This window comes from Hypanus sabinus, chromosome 23 (assembly GCF_030144855.1).
Source record: "Hypanus sabinus isolate sHypSab1 chromosome 23, sHypSab1.hap1, whole genome shotgun sequence".
NCBI lineage: Eukaryota > Metazoa > Chordata > Chondrichthyes > Myliobatiformes > Dasyatidae > Hypanus > Hypanus sabinus.
Window position 1 is genome coordinate 22,216,907 of NC_082728.1, and position 23,176 is coordinate 22,240,082.

At 41.7% G+C, this 23,176-nt stretch overlaps 1 protein-coding gene across 4 annotated transcripts in view; it reads right to left on the reverse strand.

Moving 5' to 3' along the window:
- LOC132380041 (pseudokinase FAM20A-like) overlaps nucleotides 1-23,176 on the reverse strand; it is an 83,625-nt gene that overhangs the window by 58,376 nt on the left and 2,073 nt on the right. The window lies entirely within an intron of this gene.

A 23,176-nucleotide genomic window follows, 5' to 3' on the forward strand; every position in this document is an offset into this window, starting at 1 on the left:
TTATCTCTCTCTGACTCGTTTCCCACGCCATCTCCTGTTCAGTGCTTTCAGCTTTTGAGATGTTCTGGAACAGATTGTGCCATTGTGTCCTACTATATCCTTTGGGACCTGATTTCCATAACTGATCTATGTGGAGATCAGATGGCTTGTATGTTATAAAGTGTTATTTTATATTTAAAGTGTTGTCTTGGATAGGAAATGAAACTGTTATGATCTTTTTCCCCATATATTGTACATTACTGAATTAACATACATAAATGTCCTTGTGTTGTATCTCAGGACTAACTGAAAGCTGATAGTTTCATTTCATAACAAATTGGTGTTTATGTAAAATACATATCTTTTTTGCAAGCAGACAATTATAATAGTTATTATTATGTTCTATTATTTTTATTCTATTATAGTGATAGAAAATTATAACTAATGGTTGCTTCAGAATTTATTTTAATATTAAAGTCAGCATTGCTAAAATGTAACAATTTAAATCAATTTCATTCGAATGAAGTCCACTCCAATCATCTTAAGACCGATATTTTAACCACCAGAAAATTATTTTTAAAAATTATTGAATGTTATTGTGAAAATTAGGGAAAATGATCATTATTGTAGCGGTGGAACCACTTAGGAGGTCAGGCAGAACCTGTGCAAAGGGAAATGAATTAACAGTTCTGATGTTAGGTCTTCAACTTGAAGTATCAGCTCCATTTCTCTTTCCACAGATTGGGTTTTCTTTATTGCTAAGAGTTTGAGCTATTGCCAATGGAATATGAGAGGAAATGTGTGATACAACATAGCATGAGTCAAGCAATATTGCTTTGGTGTGACATATATGTTGTCTATATTTGTTTTACAATGATTTGCCATAGTTAGATCAAGGAAAGATTCAGAGGAATTTCAAGAATTATAATTGGTTCCTAACCAGAAATCTATCAACAAGACAACTCCCACTTAGCCACAGACATGAGAAAATCTGCAGATGCTGGAAATCCAAGGAAAAACAGACAAAATGCTAGAAGAACTCAGCAGGTTAGGCTGCATCTATGGAAATGAATAAACTGTTGACGTTTCAGGCCAAGACCCTTCATAGGGACTGGAAAACAAGGATGAGAAGTCAGAGCAAGAAGATTAGGGAGGGAAGGAAGAAGCACGAGATGGCAGGTGATAGGTGAAAATGGGAGAGGGAGAGGGCATGAGCTAAAGAGTTGGGTGAAAAGGATTAAGGCTGGAGGAGGTGGATTCTGATAGCAGAGGGTAGAATATCATGGAAGAAAGGGAAGGAGGAGGAGCACCAAAGGGAGGTTATGGTCAGGTAAGGAGATAGGAGAGAGAGGAAAACAGGAATGGGGAATAGTTAAGGGGGAGGGGCAATTACCAAAAGTTCGAGAAATTGATGTTCATGCCACCAGGTTGGAGGCTACTCAGATGGAATATAAGGTGTTGTTCCTCCAACCTGAGTGTGGCCTCATTGCGGCAGTAGATGAGGCCACAGACTGACATGTCAGAATGGGAATGGGAAGTAGAATTGAAATGGTGGCTACAGGAGATCCTGCTTTATCTGTCAGATGGAGCGTAGGAACTTGACAAAGCGATCTCTCAATCTACATTGGGTCTCACCAATATACAGGAGACCATACTGGGAGCACCGGATACAGTAGATGATCCCAAAAGACTCACAGGTGAAGTGTTGCCTCACCTGGAAGGGCTGTTTGGAGCCATGAATGGTAGTGAGGAAGAAGGTATAGGGGCAGGTGTAGCACTTGTTCTGCTTGCAAGGGTAAGTGCCAAGAGGGAGGAATGAATGGACAAGGGAGTCACGTAGGGAGCCTTCCCTATGGAGAGTGGAAAGAGATGTGGAAGGGAAAAATGTGCTTGGTGGTGGGATCCTGCCAAAGATGGTGGAAGTTATGGAGAATTATGTGCTGGACACGGAGGCTGGAGGGGTGGTAGGTGAGGATAAGAGGAACCATATCCTTGGTGTGGTGGTGGAAGGATGGGGTGAAGGCAGATGTGTGCGAAATGGAAAAGATGCAGGCGAGGGCCGTGTTGATTGAAAGATTCAAGGATTCAAAGTGCATTTATTATCAAAGAATGCATAAATTATACAACCTTGAGATTTGTTTCCTTACAGCCAGTCACAAAGCAAGAAACTATGAAGTACCCAATTAAAAAAATGAAGACCAAACCCCAATACTGACAGCGAAAGAGAAAAAATAAACACAAATCATGCAAACAATAGAAGTGAGCAACAACAGTATTTCAATCCAAATTGAGTCCTTAGATCCAAATTCCTGGAGTAGGGTTAAAGCCTCGGTATTCAGTTCATCGTATTAACAGGGCAAGTCACTGCAAAGTTTGCGGACATGAAGCACAGCAACTGTGGGCAGTCTCACAGCCTTAGCGTCACGGAGTGAGGAGCCCCCAGACTATCCGGGCCGGCGGATCAGTGGATCATTCCTCGCATTAAGACCCTGGCTACGCAGTGGCAATTCACTCTGGGCCCAGATTTTGCTGCCGAAGAAGCCGTTGTCAACCTCTCCAAATCAGCTTGGGGCCCAGAGTGATCCAATCTTGCCTGCCCCTCAACACCCTGTCTTTCCGGTTTTCCTGGGCCAGCAATTAAATTCTCCAAACAGTGGAATGTGCCACGCATTTAGTTGGTGCTGAAAGAAGGAAAGCTCCTTCTTCTTAGCTCCTGTTAAGACTAATGTTTATTTGCTTCTTTCATCTAGCTATATTGTCTTGGGTTTCTTAAATAAACAACTGGCTAGAGTCTTCTGCTATTGATCTAAAAGAAGGCATTCCTAAAGAATTAGTATTTATAATCTCTTGTGATCTCAGGATTTTCTACAGTGAGACCAACAAAATATGTGTTGGGGATATGTGTTATGTCATAAAGTCATAGAGTACTTCAGCACAGAAACAGGCTTTTTGGGCCATGCAGTGCATGCCAGCCTGGACCATATTCCCTGCCCCCAACCCTTCTCATCCATTTGCCTATCCAAACTTCTCTTAAACATTACAATGGAACTTGTAGGCAGTTCATTCCGCACCCACACCAGCCGCTGAGTGAAGGATTCCTCTTGAATAATTCACCTTTCACCCTAATCCTATGACCTCTAGTTCTCATCTCACCCAACCTGAGGGGAAGGTGATCAGCTCTGCGTGCACCTCAAGATCTCAGACACATCAACCAAATAACCTATTTTAGAGGTTGCTATGGACTACTGTAGATGTAGAACACCAGACAGAACTTCTCAGCCCCTTTTCAACTAATACGTGGAACTTTTGCACTCATGTGAAAAGTCAGTTGTTGGTGCTTTAGACATTTTGAACGCAGAACTATAAAAGAGTAACTGCCATTTGACTCAGAACTTGAAGCACTAGTTAAATTGCTGACTCAAATGAAAGTGTCGCCACTGAGTGACTGCTGGAGCTTCAATCTCAGGTAAGAACACTATACGGGTGCAATCCATGTCATTTGTTGGTTAGTGGAGACAAAAGTAAGGATCTCAGGCAGGTAAATAAACATCTGTGACCCAGCTGGATGATGCAGCAAGCTCGGAAGAGGCTGAATTTCTACATTTCCAGTAATCGATTTTCCAGTTTAAGGCACACCCGCCTCTAAAGAACAATTGTTACAATTGTAGATCAGTTAATTCTGTGACCCATGGGGCTGGGCTGAGTTTACATAAATCCATTTCACTCAGACATGAAGCCTGACATTGATTCTCTCTCATTATCCAATGGTTCAAGTCCAAGGTCCCACTCCAGCTTGACTGTTGATGGGCAATATTTTTAGAAACAGTTATCCCGCATTCCAAAACAATTTGCATCCATATCCAATCTGAAGGTGAAATGGTTTAAATTAAACTGTGACAACATCCAACAAAACGTATCTTTTACGCACTACATTTAAAAACCCTGGTGGTTAATCAGCAAAGAATTCACATGAGCTCTTCAAAGCACACCCATCAAAGTTCATCAGAACTAGTCTTCTCATACATCAATACCTTTCGACCTCTGCAATCACCGATCATAACTTTATAAAGTCATTGTACTATTTCTTGATTGGTGTGCTTCCTAAATGTAATCCTTCCCTCTACATCATTAACTGCATGAACCCCAAACTCTGGAATTTCTTCCTCTGATCTCATTTCCACTCTCCTTTAAGAGGCTTTCTGAAAATTGCTTCTTTGCCCAGACTTTTTGACCTCGTACTAATATGGCCTGGAGTCAATTATTGCTCTGACAATAGCCTTGTGAGGGCCATGGAATGTTTACTTACACTAAAGATGTTATACAGGTTAATGAAAACACTGCATATATTTTTGTGAAATACGTTATTTTGATATTGTTTGTCGATTTCTCACAGACTTTTGCTTCTATTCTCTTGGCTTGTTTCAATTGGTCACAGTTCTTGAATCTTGCTTCTTCTGCAATTAGGTGAAGGGAGGGATCTGGTTACTTATTCAAGCTTAATGGATCCACTGTGTTCACACCTGATAGGTTAGGAATAATGAAATTTGTAATACTTACATAACTTCTATTGCTTTGCCACATTTGTAGATACAATCTCCAGAACTCCATGGAGTATCAACACAAAGATTTCATTATTACAGCAAACATCCTAATAACACTTCAGACCTGTGCAATGACAGCCGTTTTCTTCAGAAAATAATTCCAACATTTCTGTCTGCTCTCAGTTGATAGAAAATCTCTAATGTTGACTGTGCAACAAAACTATGACAGATTCCATCAGTATGCCTCCTTAAGAAAAAAACTCATGCAAAGTAATTCCATTAAAATTAGTTCTAAAAGATTTGGTAGCCAATTTTCAATTAATAGCATAAAATCTCACTCCATCTGCTATCCATTTAATGCCTTGAACCAACTACTGTATTCCTTTATAAGTTCCATGTATTCACAATGTGAAATAACAGCTTAGAAAATAATTTTCCCCGTGGTGAACTGTTAAAAGAGTAAAACCAAGCAACCTCAGATGGGAAAATTGAGTTACCAGGAATCAAATTATGTTTTAATAATAGACTACTTCTGTCCAAACAAGTGTTTTTATACAATTGAACTATTAAGAACAGAACAAAAGCAGAAAAAAATAAATATAGCTTCTTATATTGTGTATTGATTTTAACTTAAAATGTCTCCTGGCATATCACTGAAATGTCATCAAACAGTATTTGATATCGAGGTACAGGAAGATCTCCTAAAGCAACTGACTATATTTGCTCAAAAAGTTAGATTTTAAAGGCTGCTTTAAAGGAGGAAAAAGGTTCAGGCAGTTGAAAAGTTTTGGAAGGAGTTTCCAGATCTTTGGGCTCAGGTACTGAGGGCACAGCCAGCTGGATGATCACAAAGCTATAGTTGAACAAGGTCAGGTACGTCTTGAATTGGAAGATAATGCAAATGGGGAAAGATGGTGCTACTGACTTGAAAACGAGGATGGTTCTTTTAAAACAAAGGCAATGTTCAAAGCTGATTCCAAGGTAGATGTAATGGGTCAAGGGGATTTGATGGGAGTGGGACTTTGGATAATTTTCCTTACAGAGGAAGCTGAGAGAGGCAATCCAGGCCAAAGACAACAGAAAGAATGAAGAGCAAACACGAAGAAATCTGCAGATGCTGGAAATTCAAACAACAACACACACAAAATGTTGGTGGAACACAGCAGGCCAGGCAGCATCTATAGGGAGAAGCGCTGTCGACGTTTCGGGCCGAGACCCTTCGTCAGGACTAACCGAAAGGAAAGATAGTAAGAGATTTGAAAGTAGTGGGGGGAGGGGGAAATGCGAAATGATAGGAGAAGACCGGGGGTGGGATGAAGCTAAGAGCTGGAAAGGTGATTGGCGAAAGTGATACAGAGCTGGAGAAGGGAAAGGATCATGGGACGGGAGGCCTAAGGAGAAAGCAAAGCGGGGGGGGGGGGGTGGGAAGCACCAGAGGGAGATGGAGAATGGGCAAACAACTAAATATGTCAGGGATGGGGTAAGAAGGGGAGGAGAGGCAATAACGGAAGTTAGAGAAGTCAATGTTCATGCCATCACATTGGAGGCTACCCAGCCGGTATATAAGGTGTTGTTCCTCCAACCTGAGTTTGGATTCATTTTGACAATAGAGGAGGCCATGGATAAACATATCAGAATGGGAATGGGACGTGGAATTACAATGTGTGGCCACTTCCTCCCTCACCACCATTCAGGGCCCCAGACACTCCTTCCAGGTGAGGCGACACTTCACCTGTGAGTCGGCTGGTGTGGTATACTGCGTCCGGTGCTCCCATTGTGGCTTTTTATAAGTTGGTGAGACCTGACGCAGACTGGGAGACCGTTTCACTGAACACCTAAGCTCGGTCCGCCAGAAAAAGCAGGATTTCCCAGTGGCCACACATTGTAATTCCACGTCCCATTCCCATTCTGATATGTCTATCCATGGCCTCCTCTATTGTCAAAATGAATCCAAACTCAGGTTGGAGGAACAACACGTAATATACTGGCTGGGTAGCCTCCAACCTGATGGCATGAACATTGACTGCTCTAACTTCCGTTAATGCTCCTCCTCCCCTTCTTACCCCATCCCTGACATATTTAGTCGTTTGCCCGTTCTCCATCTCCCTCTGGTGCTTCCCCCCCCTTGCTTTCTCCTTAGGCCTCCCGTCCCATGATCCTTTCCCTTCTCCAGCTCTGTATCACTTTCGCCAATCACCTTTCCAGCTCTTAGCTTCATCCCACCCCCTCTGGTCTTCTCCTATCATTTCGCATTTCCCCCTCCCCCCACTACTTTCAAATCTCTTACTAACTTTCCTTTCGGTTAGTCCTGATGAAGGGTCTTGGCCCGAAACGTCGACAGCGCTTTTCCCTATAGATGCTGCCTGGCCTGCTGTGTTCCACCAGCATTTTGTGAGTGTAGAAAGAATGAAGAGATGTTTCTACACCAGATAAAATCAGGCAGAAATCCAATCAAGTGAACCTTTGAAGATGTAAGTGAAGCACATGGACAAGTAGTCCTGAGGTCATCTCAAGCTCATACAGAGTATTAATGGGAAGAATAACCAGCTCAGCTTTAGACTGGTAGTGGAGAGAGGGGAGGAGTTGATGGCAATGCTACAGTGCGCAAGTCAGGAATCATATGACTTTAGTCTTCCCAATTTTTAGTTTAAAATACGTTTCATGCAGTTCTATGTGTCAGATAAGCCAGTGTCAGGGAAGAATACAAGAGAAATGGCAATGACATTGAGCTGAGATGATTATTAATCATGTGGAAACCACAGATGATATTGTGTATCAGCATGAAGGAAGGTTTGAGAGGTTTTGGGGGTTTTATTTGATGAAAACCGAAGAACCAACCATCTCTGAAGGCTGACTTGCAAAAGTTGTTTATCATTTTATCTGATATTAGCTTGTGCTCTGGCAATGAATAGCAAGCATGCAGGATTTAAAGTTGGCTTTCAACACATGCATAAAAACTATCGATCAGTACTCTCCAGAGATTCCTCTACTCATTTTTGATAAGTAAAGCACAAAAGAGAGAACTGCGTGCTCATCATCCATTATGAAAGGTGTCAGCAGCAGCGGTTAGTGTAAAAGTCACAGCACATGGTGCACGTAGTTCCTAAAAGTATGCACACACCCAATATAGTACATTACCAATTTCATTTGGTCATCAAATGCACTGGTTTGCGATGTGATGTTGTGAAAGTATACAGTACATGAGGCGCTGGGTGTGTTGGTTGTTAATGCAAATGGTGCATTTCACTGTATGTTCCAATGTGCAGGGGATAAATAAATTTGAGCATTGAACCTTGAATATGCATGATCACGCAAAAGAAAACAAAGGTTTCGTAAAGACGAGAGAGAAAGCATTGTTGCTGCTGTGATGCCCTGCAGAAAAGCAGTGATCATGTTCGGTATTTAGCCAAACCGCTTCATTGAGAGATCCTACAAGACCTTTTCACTGACTGGATCACATTTGGTAGATTACAAAGTGCACAGAACCTGTTTACAGGTTTGAATAAAGCACCAACATGAATGATAAAGTCCACTACCTCCTAACAAGAAGGAGGTGCCTTTGTCACAGTGTCTAACAGGTGGCAGAGATCCTGTGTGCATCTCCCTATAAAATCAGGGCATAGATTTCAAAGCACAGAATGGCTTCATCATGTCGCTGATCCAAGCAATGTACAGACATTTCAACCCAGGAGTTTGCTTGTATTTAACTTAGTTGTATTTACAGTTATTGAAAAAACTGAAAACTGATGCATTTTGTTGATAGAAAATTAATGCCCCAAATTAGCTACTGTTGTCAATGATTAAAACTGAAAACTCATCTTTGAAAAGTAAAAATAGAGAAACTCAAGTCTAAAATGTGCGGAAAGAGCCAAAGGTAGACCTGAAAGATAACATTGCAAGCTCAGGAAGGAAAACCGTTTGTTAATTCTCTCACTTGGCTGCAGAGGCAAGGATAGAGCTGGACAATGTTAGAGAGCAGAGGAGGATGGTCTTAGTGACTGTGGACAGGCCAAGAGGAACAAAGAAAGATAGGTTATCAATGAATCCATCTGCCAAAAGCAGAACCTCCTGGTGGCCAAATTTTAATTCTGATTCCTATTCCATTCCGATGTGACACTCCACGTCTCCTCTTGTGCCAAGATGAGGCCACCCTCAGGGTGGAGGAGCAACACCTTATATTCCGTTTGGGTAGACTCAGACCTGATGGCTTGAATATCGATTTCGCCTTCCAGTAAAAAAATATTTCATCCCCTCCCCTCCTCTTCTATTCCCCACTCTAGCCTCTTACCTCTTCTCACCTGCCTATCACCTCCCTGGGTCCCTTCCTCCATCCCTTTCTCCTATGATCCACTTTCCTCTCCTATTCTCCTTCCCCTCCCCCACCCCAACCTTTTTATTCCGGTGTCTTCCCCCGTCCTTTTCAGTCCCAAAGAAAGGTCTCGGCCCGAAACAGCGACTGCTCTTTTAGATCCTGCCTGACCTGCTGAGTTCCTCCAGCATTTTGTGTCTGTTGCTCTTAAATAGAATTGATGTTTGTGACAATGGAAAACTGTACTATGAGAAGACAGACTAGGAAGTCTTTAAAAATGATAAATTTGTTTTAAAAGGTGGAAATGAATCTGTAGTTAGGAGAGAAAGGGGAAGTTGGTATTCTTAATTACTCTTTAGGATCCAAATCTTAAAGTGAGTCTTCAATTATAATTAAAAATCATAGCTCTGGGAAAAACAAGACACAATGCTATATCTTCTTGCTTCTTGCTGTACCCAGGACATTGTTTCTTAATTAAATCGAAGGATCAGATCCATGTATTACACTGTCTTACTAACAAAATGCAGGCCCCATGCTGTTCGGAAATACAATGTCCTTTCTGAAGGAGGTGAAGAGCTCTGATGCACACAATCTACAATGTAAAGTGCTAATTAGAGTGCAGCAACAGACCTTTCCACCTAACGAGCCAGGGCTGCCCAATCACAGCCATGTGACTAATTAACCTACTAACCCATTTATGGTTGGAACGCGGGATGAGACCCACACAGTTACGAGGGGAATGGACAAACTGTTTACAAGCAGTGATAGAATTGAACCCGGGTCTCTTGGTCTGTCGTTGTGCTTACGGTTTTCTTTAACTTTGATGAAACTTAACTTGCATCCTGTTATAATTGTTATGTTTCTTAAAGCAAACAATAGAAAATAAAACAATATTATTCAGATGAATAGATGCATCTCATTCTGTGGGGCTTATATTCATCTGTTGGCTGTTATGCAACCCCTCCCCACCCTTGTTGTCAAATAGTGATTGATGCCCTTGACTGCTAGTCATGTCCTCTACAAAACTATGGAATAGTGTGAGGATGGAGCAGAATGGTGAACCTAATCACTTTGCAAAAGTTTTAAATACTCTAGGAAGGAATTTGGATTCAATGATCACAAACCAGGTTCTCAAGAAGCCCTTGTACTGAGGCAAAATTAGTGTTGATTATTGTTGTAGTTCTAAAGCCTTTCACCTTTTTAATGAATGTGAACATGAAGTAACTTTCTGTAGCTATGAGGTACCATTCTTCATTAGTGTTCCTGTACATCTGGCATGCATGACATGCCTACACCTTCCTCTCTCTGTGGCAGTAGATGTTAATTCAGTGTACATTTGATCTAGCTCTCAGTTTGCATTTCCCTACATATGTGTTGCCTTTCTGTATCTGTTAGAGTACTTCTTGTTGTATCTTTTGGTTGAATTTATTCTGATTGCAGCCAATGGAGCAAAATCCTTCAGTGAAATGTCATCACTGAATGGCTGATAATGTCTTATTGCTGGTAGTGCTTTCTAATCAGGCCACACCTAAATAGTTTGCTGAGAAAACAACTAGAATCCCTCAGCGTTTTCTGTCTGTCTTCTCATCTTAGCTTTACTGACCAGGTACCTGAACACCTCGGTTTCTCATCTCATACCTTTCCCATAGTTGCAAATGAGATCCTGGATCAGCTGGTACCACCTCCTTTGCTGGTTTGTATTTCAAGGAGGAATCATAACCTCTGAAGCCCCAACAGCAATCCTGAGCAGTCTTGTTTTTGCCTATATCTTGCTTGATGTGGTCTAGATTTTGGTGGAGTTTTGCTTTAAGAGCCACTAATTACTTGTACCACTAACTTCCTTCCAAACAGATAGATGAAGTGCTTCTTGTATTCATACGACCGCTGACAACAGCTTGTACTCTGTGTTGGTGAATGTTATTCCTACCTCTGATAATTTATGTGTGAATACTTTTATCTGCCGTTTGTTTGCAAGCATTTGAGGTACTCTCTGTAAAATCCTTCACTGCAGCACAGCAGGCTAGCCTTGGTGTACACACCTTCTTAACTTGGTACGTGGGATTGGGACCACCGCAATTTGGCATTGTCGCCCTGTGCTGAGATGTGAGGTACAAAAGACCTTGTATATTGATCAGCCTTCGAATGCTTATCAGTTCCTTCTTGCCCTTTTGTGCTCTCATCTCAATAATACCTGTGACAATTTCAAGTTGTCATATGTATACTTGTAGCTTCTTGTGCTATGGCCAGGTCCACAGTATTGGCATTGGTTTTTATTTATTGAGATACAGTGGAAGTTTGTCTTACATACTGCTTACGCAAATCAGATCATTACACAGTGCATTCAGGTAAAACAAGGTAAAGCAATAACAGAATGCAAAATAAAGTGTAAAATCTGAAGAAAACATTCAGTGTAGGTAGACAATAAAGTGCAAAATCATAACAAGGCAGATTGTGAGGTCAGGTGTCCATCTTACCATACAAGAGGTCTGTTCAATAGAGCATGATAGAAGCTATCCTAGAGTTAGGTGGTATTTGCTTTCAGACTTTTTGTATCTTTTGCCTGATGGGAGTGGGAAAAGATGAAGTGTCTGGGGTGGGAGTCTTTGATAATGCTGGTTGTTTTAATGAGGTATTGAGTAGTTTAGACAGAGGGGAGGCTGGTTTCTTGGATGTGTTGAAGTGTATCCACAATTTTCCACAGGTTTTTGCATTCACGTGTAGAGCAGCTGCCATACCAAGCTATTATGCAACCAGACAGGAGTCTTACCCTATGATGCATCAATAAAAATTAGTTCAGTTCAATGGAGACATGATGAATTTCTTGAGCTTTCGCGGCCATGACACAATCTGTCCCCATCAAAGCTTTCTGCATGCCTGGATGTGCTGAGCCCCAAATGATTTGATCCACTAACTTTCACCCATTTTCTTGAACTTACATACTTTGGCTGATTTCTGAGCCTTGCAAAGAAATTATCAACAGCTCGCCTTCTTCACACCTTTGCTTGGAACTCATATCTTTGCATTTGGTGACATGTTCTTGGCTTGAGTTATGTCTGAAACATTTGAAAACCTTGTCACGAATGTTAGTCCATGACTCAGATAGTTCCCCCATTGTAGAAATGATCCAGTCTCCTCTTCCTGCCCACAACAGGATGTACTGACCTTCTCTTCATGATGCACAGCTATCAGAAAACCTTCAAATCTCAGCTTAGCCTTAGGCCTAACTTTTCGTGAGGCCTAAGTCACCTTGACCCCCAGCCCCAGTTCAGCCATCCTTCACATACTTGTTACACACAGTTGCTAGAGGCAAGCGTTCATTTGTTTAGAGTTAAAATCAGCATTTGCATTGCTGGTGTGATGTGGAATTTTACTCAGTTGACTATCGCCACCAACCTTCATCTTTGTTTCATACTTGCACTGAAAACTCCGACCAATGGCTTATTATACGCTCAGACTGCATGCCACTGGGAGATGCATTGTATGTTGTGCACTCAGAATTATTGTGCACCCACGATTAATGCAGTACAATGAGCTAAGCCTTTAACAATATGTAACTTGCAATGTAGAATGGCTCGAGGATGGAAAAAGCTTTGGTAGACCAGATCTTTGAAGAGAAATTTGAAGACAGCATGATTTAAAAGAGACAGTCAGTATCAGAGGAGAGGTGCTAGTAACAACATCAGCAAACATGGGGACCAGGATGGAATGCTCAGTGGTCATCAGGTTATGGTGATAAAGCTTGACGATGTGTTTGTCAAGGATGTAATGAACCTTAAAGGGAGCATAAGGAAGATAGATAGAGCCAAGGTGGAGGGTGGATATTTGATATGGTGGGCAGTGGAAGGGGGTGCCCTGGAGGTGAAGTGCCAGAGAAGCTGAATGAGATCGCTTCAAACTTAGCAAACAAGAAATTGTTGGGATTCAGGCACTTGTTGGTAGTAAGGGCGGAGGAGATAGGGTGGGGGGAATGCACCTAAGAGAACAATTGTACTGACTGGAGACACAAGAGACTGCAGATGCTGGAAATCTAGAGCAACACACTAGAAGATTGAGGAATCCATCTACTTTTGGGACTTTACAGTGGGTTGCAATCTTCACAAGCAGCCACTTGTTTACCTGAGGTGGCGTTAGTTTTAAGAAGAGTTCGGGGCCTTTCAGAACTTTTTGGCAGGCTGCAATCACAATGATCTCTTAGACATTTGGCAAAGGCCAATAAAAAGAGTGTAAGCGGAAAGGCCATTGTTGGAGGCGACAGTGTTAGAGTGGTCAGGCTTTGCCTCAACAGGCATAGGCAAGAACAGATGGAGATTCAAAGTAAGGCTTTTTCCACTTCCTTTGTCTATTAGTACCTACAGTGCCTATTAAAAAGATTCACCCCCCCCCCCCCCCGGAAGTTCTCATGTTTTATTGTTTTACAACATTGAATCGTAGTAGATTTAATCTGGCTTTTTTTGAGACTGATTAGCAGAAAGAGTTTCTTTCGTGTCAAAGTGAAAATGGATCTCTACAGAGTGATCTAAATTAATTACATTTATAAAACACAAAATAATTGATTGCATAAGTATTCACCCCCTATGAGTCAGTATGAGTAGATGCACCCTTGGATCTATTACAGCCTTGAGTCTGTGTGGATAGGTCTCTATCAGCATTGCACATCTGGACACTGCAATTTTTCCACATTTTTCTTTACAAAACTACTCATGCCCTATAAGATTGCATAGCAATCATGAATGAACAGTCCCTTTCAACTCTAGCCACAAATGCTCAGTTGGATTGAGATCTGGACTCTGACTTGGCTACTTTTAGACATTAACTTTGTTGTTTGTAACCACTCTTTTACATCTTTGGCTTTATGCTTGGGGCCATTGCCTTGCTGGAAAACAAATCTCCCAAGTGCCAGTTCTCTTGCAGAATACATCAGGTTTTCCTCCAGGATTTCCCTGTATTTTGTTGCATCCATTTACCCTCTCCCTTCACAAGCATTCCAGGGCCTGCTGTAGTGCAGCATCTCCACAGCATGATGCAGCCACCACCGTGCTTCACGGTAGGGATGGTGTGTTTTTGATGGTCTGTGGTGCTTGGCTTGCACCAAACATAGCATTTAGTCTGACGGCCAAAATGCTCAATAGAACCTTCTTCCAGCTGACTTCAGAGTTTCCCACATGCCTTCTGGCAAACTCTAGCCGAGATTTCATGTAAGTTTTTTTCAGCAATGGCTTTCTCTTTGCCACACTCCCATAAAGTTGCAACTGGTGAAGCACCCGGTTGTATGCACAGCCACTGAAGCTTGTAACTCCTCCAGAGAGGTCATAGGTCTCCCTCACTAGTCCGCTTCTTGCATGATCACTTAGTTTTTGAGGACGGCCTGCTCTAGGCAGATTTACAGCTGTGCCATATTCTTTCCATTTCTTGATGATTGACTGAACTGTACTCCAAGGGAAATTCAGAGACTTGGAAATCTTCTTGTTTCCATCTTCTGACTTGTGCTTTTCAACAATCTATGTTGTCATGGAGCACTTTTCCCCAGGATACTAACTCATCAGCAGCTGGATATTCCAGATACAGGTGTATTTTTACTACAATCAAGTGAAACACCTTGATTGCGCACAGGTCTCCAAAAACAGTTTTCCTTTTAACTTATTATGTGACTTCTAAAAACCAGTTGGCTGCACCAGTGATGATTTGATGTGCCATATTAAAGGGGGGGGGGGGTGTTGAATACTTGTGCAATCACTTATTTTGTGTTTTATATTTGTAATTAATGTAGATCACTTTGCAGAGATCTGTTTTCACTTTGACACAAAAGTCTTTTTCTGTTGATTGGACTCAAAACAGCCAAATTAAATCCACTGTGATTCAATGTTGTAAGACAATAAAACATGAAAACTTCCAAGGGGGCTGAATACTTTTTATAGGCACTGTATGTACTACTAGACGAAGAAAGGGAAAAACATCTTACTTAGAGTCTCCATCTGTTCTCGACAATGTCTGCTGAGGCAAAGCCTGACCACTCCAACAATGGCCTCTCTGCTTACACCTCATTTTATATAGGCTCTGTAGCTTGCGTGGTGAGAATGTATCCAGGATTAGTGATACTTTCTTAGTCTGAGATGAGAAATACATCTTCATGAAGTCCATTGAGCTTCAGCTCCTTAAAGAATGTGTTAAGGAATTAGAACTGCGGCTCAGTGACTTTAGGTTGATATGGGAGAACGAGGCAGTGATAGGTAGGAACTACAGGGATGTAGTCACCTCTGACTTGCAGGGGGGAGATACCTGGGTGCCTCTCAGGAGTGGTAAAGGGAGTAGGCAGCAAGTTCAGAGTAAGTATGTGGCCATTCCCCCCTCAATAATAAGTATCCTGCTTTGGATACTGTTGGGGGGGTGGGGGCATGGAATAACCTACCAGGAGGAACCTGCAACAAGTGAGTCTACTTTTATGGCTCAGAAGGTAAGGGGTGTGATGAGGACTGCAGGGGGATTTCATAGTTAGAGGATCAGGGGATTTCATCGGGAATTTCACAGGAGATCATAGGGGATTTCACAGTTAGAGGAGCAGACAGGAGATTCTGTGGATGTGATAGAGACACCCCAAAGGCATGTTGCCTCTTAGGTGCCAGGGTCAGGGATGTCTCAGATTGGGTCCACAACATCCTTAAGAGCAAAGGGGAGGGGGAGCAGCTGGAGGTTGTGGTACATAGAGGTACCAATGACGTGGGTAGATAAAAGGAGGAGGCCTTGAAGAGAAAATATAGGGAGTCTGGTAGAAAGCTGAAAAGCAGGACCTTCAAGGTAGTAATTTCTGGATTGCTTTCAGTGCCAAATGCCAGTGAGGGTAACAATAGGATGATTTGGCAGATGAATGCGTGGCTGAGGAATTGGTTGAGGGGGCAGGTTTTCAGACTTCTGGATCATGGAATCTCTTCTGGGGAAGGTATGACCTGGATACAAAGGGCAGGTTACATCTGAACCCTAGGGGGAGCCAATATCTTTGTGGGCAGGTATGCTAGAGCTGTTGGGGAGGGATCAAGTTAATTTGACAGGGGGATGGGAATCAGAGTGATAGAGCTGAGGGATGGGGCAGTTGGTACTGTCTTCAAATTGATGTGGTGTGTAACGAGACTGCGAAGAAGGACAGGTAGATAGGGCAAAATTGCAGCTGGGCGCTGAATCAAAGTGTGTCAAAGTTGAAAAGAGTGATGAATATAAGATTGAAGGTATTATACTTGAATGCACACAATATATAGAATAAAGAAGATGATCCTGTAGTGCAATGAGAGATTGGCAGGTATAGCACTGCAGGCATCACTAAGCCATGGCGGCAAAAAGATCATAATTAGGAACTTAACACCCAAGGGTGCACATTGTATTGAAATGACAGGCAGGTAGGCAGAGAGGGTTAGGTGGCTTTATTCGTAAAAAGTAAAATCAAATCCTTAGAAAGGCGTAATATAGGGTCAAAGATGTAGAATCCTTGTGGGCAGAGTTAAGAATCTGCAAGGTAAAACAACCCTGATGGGCATTATAGACCCAGGAAGTGGGGTGCAAATTACATCAGGAGATAGAGAAGGAGTAAGAAGGGCAATGTTGAAATAGTCGTGGGAGATTTCAACATGCAGGGAAATTGGGAAAATTGGTGTTGGATCCTAAAAGAGGGAATTTGTAGAATGCCTCCGAGATGTCTTATTTAGAGCAGCTTGTAGTTGAGCCCACAATGGGAAAGCAGTTCTGGATTGAGTGCTGTGTAGCGAAGCAGATTTGATTAGGGAGCTAAAGGTAGAGGAAGCCTTAGGAGGCAGTGATCACAATATGATAAAAAGCAACACACACAAACTGCTGGACGACTGCAGCAAGTCAGGCAGCGACCATAGAAATAAACAAACTATCAACTTTTCAGACTGAGACCCTTCTTCGGGACTGGTAATGAAGGGGGGAGATGCCAGAATTCTGTTCCTATGTCTTATGGTCTAACCCAGCAGGTCATACAGCATCTGTGGAGGGGAAAGGACAGTTGATGTTTTGGATTGAAAACCATAACTAGGAATGGAAAGTAACATGGGAGTTAGTGAATATAAAAAGGTGGGTGTAGAGAGGGCTGGAGCTGGAACTGGCAGGTGTTAGGTGGATCCAGGTAACTGGTGTTATAGCAGGTGATGGAGGAGGGGGGGGGGAAGAATGGGAATGATGCAAGAGGCTGGGAGGTGTTCTGTGGAAGTGACAAAGGGCTGTGAATCTGCTGAGCACATAGTCGAAGATTCAAAGAGTAGCAGAGATCACAGAGGATGAGCCCACTATTCCTATTTTGTTTAGGAAACAATACAAAATTGATCATAACAATAAATAGCATTTCATGGTCAAAGGAAACCAAAAACTACTCATTCCACTGATTGCTATACAACCAGATAATCTGTCTCAGCTGTCAGTTGTGGGTTAAGTATTGGCCCAGAGAGTTAGAAAATTAACTGAAAATCTGCTTAAGTTACAACAGTGACTGTTGTCTAAGAATTTACTGTAAATTGCTTGGGGACCACCTGAGGTTAGGAAAGGTGCTAAATAAATATTATCTGCCTCTAAAACTTCCATCCATTAATTTATAATGTCATTTGAACCGCTTACGATTCCTTCAGATGAAAGGATATTGTTGATGGAAGAAACACCACTTGTGAAAAATGCTCACTAAAAAATGGTTCAAAGGGCATGAGTGGCCAATTGTTCCTATGCGATAAATTGGACACCAGGTTAAAGTCTGCATTTGCCATTACAAAATACAGGCTTGTGCGGAGAAGGTAAAAATGCTTCCTGGTTTTAAAATACTTCAGCTCAAGGGTATAATAAAACAAATTTTGGCTACAGTTTGTTTTAACCTGTATTTGCTCACAAAATTGCTCACAAAACACTTATGTCTTCAGCTTTTAGATGCTCTGTAGATGATCTGTTAACTTCTAGTCAGTATTTACTGTGGTCAATCATAAACAATGACTTCTGATTGGAGATACCGATGGGGAAAAAGTCAAGCTCTTGAGCCGAACAAAGCAAGAGAGACCAAATCAGGGTTAATATTGTGTTTAAAAACTGGGAAGATAAATCAATTTTGCTTGCTGAGCTGTTAGACAGATTGGCAATTGAGGAATAAATGACAATCTTTGTGAGTAAAAGGTTTTTTTTTGTCTATTATTCCTGAATATAGTTTAAGAATTATACACAAAGTTTTGATTGTAACAAAGTAACATCTCTCTTAGTTTCACTGCTGTCCATACTAGGGCGTGTTGTTAAAATATTTACTCTAATTAAAAAAGTAGAGAATGCAGTTTTATGTAAGTGACCCACTTCCATTTATCAATATTCAATATTTCAAACGAGATGAGTATTGCTCTCAACAGGAGCTTGCGAGGAAAAAGAAAGATTTTTTTTTCCAGCATGTGAAATAGCTTGCACTCTTGAAATAACCCACTCAACAATCTTCTTTAATATACAACAAATTACATGTTTCTCTTACTAAGGATGGTATTAACATTCTGCTTTCTTATTCCTTCAAAACCACAAGGAGAGGATGAGAGCACTGAAATGGATTTGATTCATATATGCTATAACCTGCAGCAGGGAGATCAAATCCATTAACTCAAACCCACATGGAGTTAATTGTTGAGTCTCTCAAAATCACTACACTGATGATTGTACCTTAATGTTGAAAACAACTTGATATCCTAACTCCTGCAGTTTATCTGATGAAAAGTCCATTTTATCTAAAGATTGAACACGAGTCATAGATGTGACAGGTAAATCTCCAGATTAGGTATTCAATGTGGTCTTTCTCTTGGTGACTATCTTTCTCTGTGATTGACTCAAGATATGCATAGGCCCTCTGTCTGCAAACACCAGGTGTCACTATGTACTGATCTTTCACTGGTGTTGAGAAGGATGTGACTGGTTCTTATTCCAATATTCTGTATTATTTCTTCTTGGGCAGTCCATTGATTGGGAAGACCCTGGGAATTCAGACTCCTCTACAAATGAGGCCAAAGGTACCTGGTGGGGCAGGTGAGTGGGTTGTGGGGGAGTGCATCCACTACTTCTGCTCCTTATGCAGGACTTCAGTGTACGGCAATTGCATGGGCACTTGGTTCTCAACACCATCCTGAATGCTCCTTCTGCACTTTTAATGGCTATTCCCAAGAGTCAGTGGGGGCTTTTGCTATTTTTTTAGGAAAACTGCATACATCCTTGAATCTTTCACTCTGCTTGTCTGGTCATCCCTGAGCTTAGAGGAGGGTGACCACTTCAGCACTGTAGTGTTGGGTATGCAAAAGGTGTATATAGATTGAGTTATCAAAGGGGTCTGTTGCTTAGATCAGATCACCATATTCCATTGGAGCAGAATTAAATGATTTGGCCTATCGAGTCCGCTATGCCATTTCATTATGGCTGATATATTTTCCGCCTCGGCCCCATTCTTCGGTCTTCTCCCCATAACCTTTGGCACCCTGATTAATCAAGAATCCATCAACCTCGGCCTTAAATATGCCCAATGACTTGTCCTGCACAACTGTCTGTGGCAATGAATTCCACAGGTTCATCAACATCCGGCTGAAGAAATGTTTCTCAACTCTGTTCTAAACGGACGTCTCTCAGTTCTGAGGCTGTGCCCTGTAGCCTTAGACTCCCGTACTATAGGAAACATCCTCTCCACTTCCACTCTAACTAGACCTTTCAATCAATATTTGACAGGTTTTAATGAGATCCTCGATCATTCTTCTAAATACCATAAGGTAGCAGCCCAAAGCCATCAAATGCTCCTCATATGTTAACACTTTAATTCTTGGGAGCATTTTTGAGAACCTCCTTTGGACCTTGTCCAATGCCAGCACAACTTTTCTTAGGTAAGGGGCCGAAAACTGCTCACAATACTCCGAGAAGATGAATCTCAGGGTTGTATATGGTGACATATATGTACTTTGATAGTAAATTTAGTTTGAACTTTGAACTTTGAAGTGCACTCTGACCAATGCCTTATAAAGCCTCAGCATTACATCTTCACTTTCTTTTATTCTAGTCCTCTTGAAATGAAAGTCAACATTGCATTTGCCTTCCTTACCATCGACTCAACCTGCAAGATAACCTTTACGGAATCCTAAAATAGGACTCCCAATTCCCTTTGCACCACTGATTTTTGATAATAGTTCATGCCTTTATTCCTTCTGCGAAAGTTCATGACCATGCACTATATTCCATCTGCTGCTTATTACCTCAATCTGTCAAAGTCCTTCTGCAGCTTCCTTCCTTTCCTCAACACTACTTGCCCCTCCACCAATCCTCATATAGTTCAAAAACTTGGCCACAAAGCCATCAATTCTTTCATTCAAATCATTGACATGTAACGTGAAAAGAAGCAGTTTCAACTCCGACCCCTGCCAGAAAACCATTAGTCACCGGCAGCCAACCAGAAAAATCTCCCTTTAGAAAACTGTGCTGACTTTGGCCCACATGCTTCCAAGTATCTTGAAACTTCATCCTTAATAACAGACTCCAACATCTTTCTCGACACTGAACTCAGCCTCTAATTTCCTTCCTTCTGCCTCCCTCCCTTCTTCAAGAGTGGAGCGACATATGCAATTTTCAATTCCTCTGGAACCATTCCAGAATCTAGTGATTCTTGAAAATCATTACTAATGCCTCCACAATCTCTTCAGCCACCTCTTTCAGAACCCTAGGTCCATCTGGTCCATGTGACTTCCCTACCTTCAGCTTTCCCAGCTTGCCAAGCCCCTTTTCCTTAGTAAAGGCAACAACACTCATTTCTGCCTCCAACACTCTTGAATTTCTGACATTCTCCTCATGTCTTTCACAATGAAGACTGATGCAAAATTCTTACCAAATTCGCCATTTCTTTGTTCCCCACTACTACTTCACCAATATCGTTCTCCAGTGGTCCAACATCCACTCTCATTTCTCTTTTACTCTTTATATATCTGAAAAAACTTTTTGTATCCTGCTTTATATTATTGGCTGGCTTACCTTCATATTTCATCTTATTTCTCTTTATGGCTTTTTTAGTTGCCTTCTGTTGATGCTTAAGAGCTTTTAAATCCTCTAACTTCCCACAAATTTTTTACAGTATTATGTGGCTTCTTTTCTGTTTTTATACTGTGCTTGGCTTCCGTTCTCTGCCACGGCTGCCTATTCTCCCTTTAGAAGGCTTATTCATCTTTGTGATGTAATTTTCCTGTGTCTTCCAGAGTTTCTCCAGAAACACCAGCCAGTGCTGTTCTGCTGTCATCCTTGATAGTGTCCCCTTCCAGTCAAGTTTGGCCAGCTCCTCTCTCACATCTCTGAAATTCCCTTTACTCCACTGTAATACTGATACATCTGGTTTTAACATACCCCTCTCAAACTGCAGGGCGAATTCTATTCTATTATGCTGGAGGAATGGAAGCCTTCTCCTTGATTATGAAGCAGTTATGACTTTTTCAGCTTTGATCTCCTTTAGTCAAGTGAAAAGGCCATACCCATCTAAGTTATTCAGGATTTGCAGTTACAGCATTTGGTGGAACCTGTTACGTGCATTTGCAAAGGAGGGGGAAGAAAGAGTGGTGTTTGGGCAGGTCTACCCTGAATAATTGTACAGTGCTGGACTGCAAGCAATAAGATTCAGAATGAAACAAATACCAGCTGTCGGAGGGGTCTCCTCAGCTCGGTGAAAAGCACCCTTCAATCTGCTCAAAATGTTCCAGTTTCCCAGTGATAGAAACTGTAGCGGTCAAAGGCCATACCGAGTCTCAGCTTCGTAGGTCTGATGGGAGAAGGCCATAGATACACCCTCTCCCCCAAATGCAGATCAAGAGGCTGAAAACATGACAAAATATCCCTGTATCATCACTACTGAACATAATTCATCTCATGCTGGCAATATGATATAATCTTTTAGGCAAGAGACAATGGCAGCATATAAGAGACATTTAGATTGGCACAAGAATAGACAGGAAATGGACAGAAATGGACCATGTGTGGGCAGATAGGATGGCTTTAAATTACTGTGGGTTCGATTACTGCCGCTGCCGTAAGGAGATTGTACATCCTCCCTTTGACCATGTGGGTTTTCTCTGGGTGCTCTGGTTTCCTCCAGTGCTCTGAAGACATCTGATTAGTATTAGGATTAGTGAGTTGCGGGCATGGGAAGTGTGGTGAAACTAGAACCATCCTTGCCGATTTGATTTGACGCAGAAGTCACACTTCACTGTACGTTTTGATGTTTCAACGTACGTAAAGCTAATCGCTAAAGTCTTCCAATCTTTAAAAATACTGTGGGCCGAAAGGGCTCGTCCTGCCTTCCACAAAGTTCTATGTAAATGTCATGAGACACTCAGGAGTGCATGTAATAAACATATTCTGTCTTGTACTATGAACAGTGACTTCTGTACTTAGTCGTTCATAAATTTGTAAATTTGTAGACAATTAAGAAGTCAACTTTGTTAAATCCTTAGCCTGAAAAGTCGACTCTTCATTCCACTCCACAGCTGACCAGCTGAGTTCCTCCAGCATTTTGTGTGTGTTAATCTGTTAAATTAAACTGTATTTTTACAGTGAAATAAGCCAGTGGTGAAATAATTGAATTAACCGATGCCTTCCTTTCAAAGGATGACACAGTAGCATAATGGTGAGCACAGCGCTTTACAGTAGAGATGGCCTGGGTTCAATTCCCACCACTGCCTGTAAGGGCTTTGTATGTTCTCCCTGTGTCCGTTTAGGTTTCCTCCAGGTGCTTTGGTTTCCTTCCATAGTCCAAACACCTTCCCGTTTTTTTGGTTAGTTGGTTATTGTAAATTGTCCTGTGATTATGCTAGCATTAAATTGGGAAAATTGCTGGGTATCACGGAAGGCCTATTCCACACTGTATCTCAATTAATAAACTCCAGCTTGTGGTGCAATTGTGCTTTAAACCAGTTTAGTGACTTCAAAAAGTGCATTGTGCACCAAGTATTTGAATTTATGACATGACTAACTGGTTGGGTTTGCCCAGTTTGTAATCCAATCTATCATGTTTGGGAAAAGAAACTAGGTGTCATTATTCATTTCTACCCACAGGCGCTTTAGGGAGATCTATGGATCCTGTTTTACTTAAAGTTCAGCCAAATGTGTTGTAAAAATGATTAAGTTGGCTTCCTTGAAAAGTAGGGGTTCTCCAGCACCAGCCTATCTGCATTGGCCAGTTTTCAATTGTTACTGACATGGTATATAGATCGAGGTGTCAAAGAAGTCAATTGAACACTGGAGGAAAAGAAGCCTTCTCCTCCGTTCTGGGCCAATGAAGCAGTTATGATGCTCTCAGCCTGCATCTCCTATAGGCAAGTTT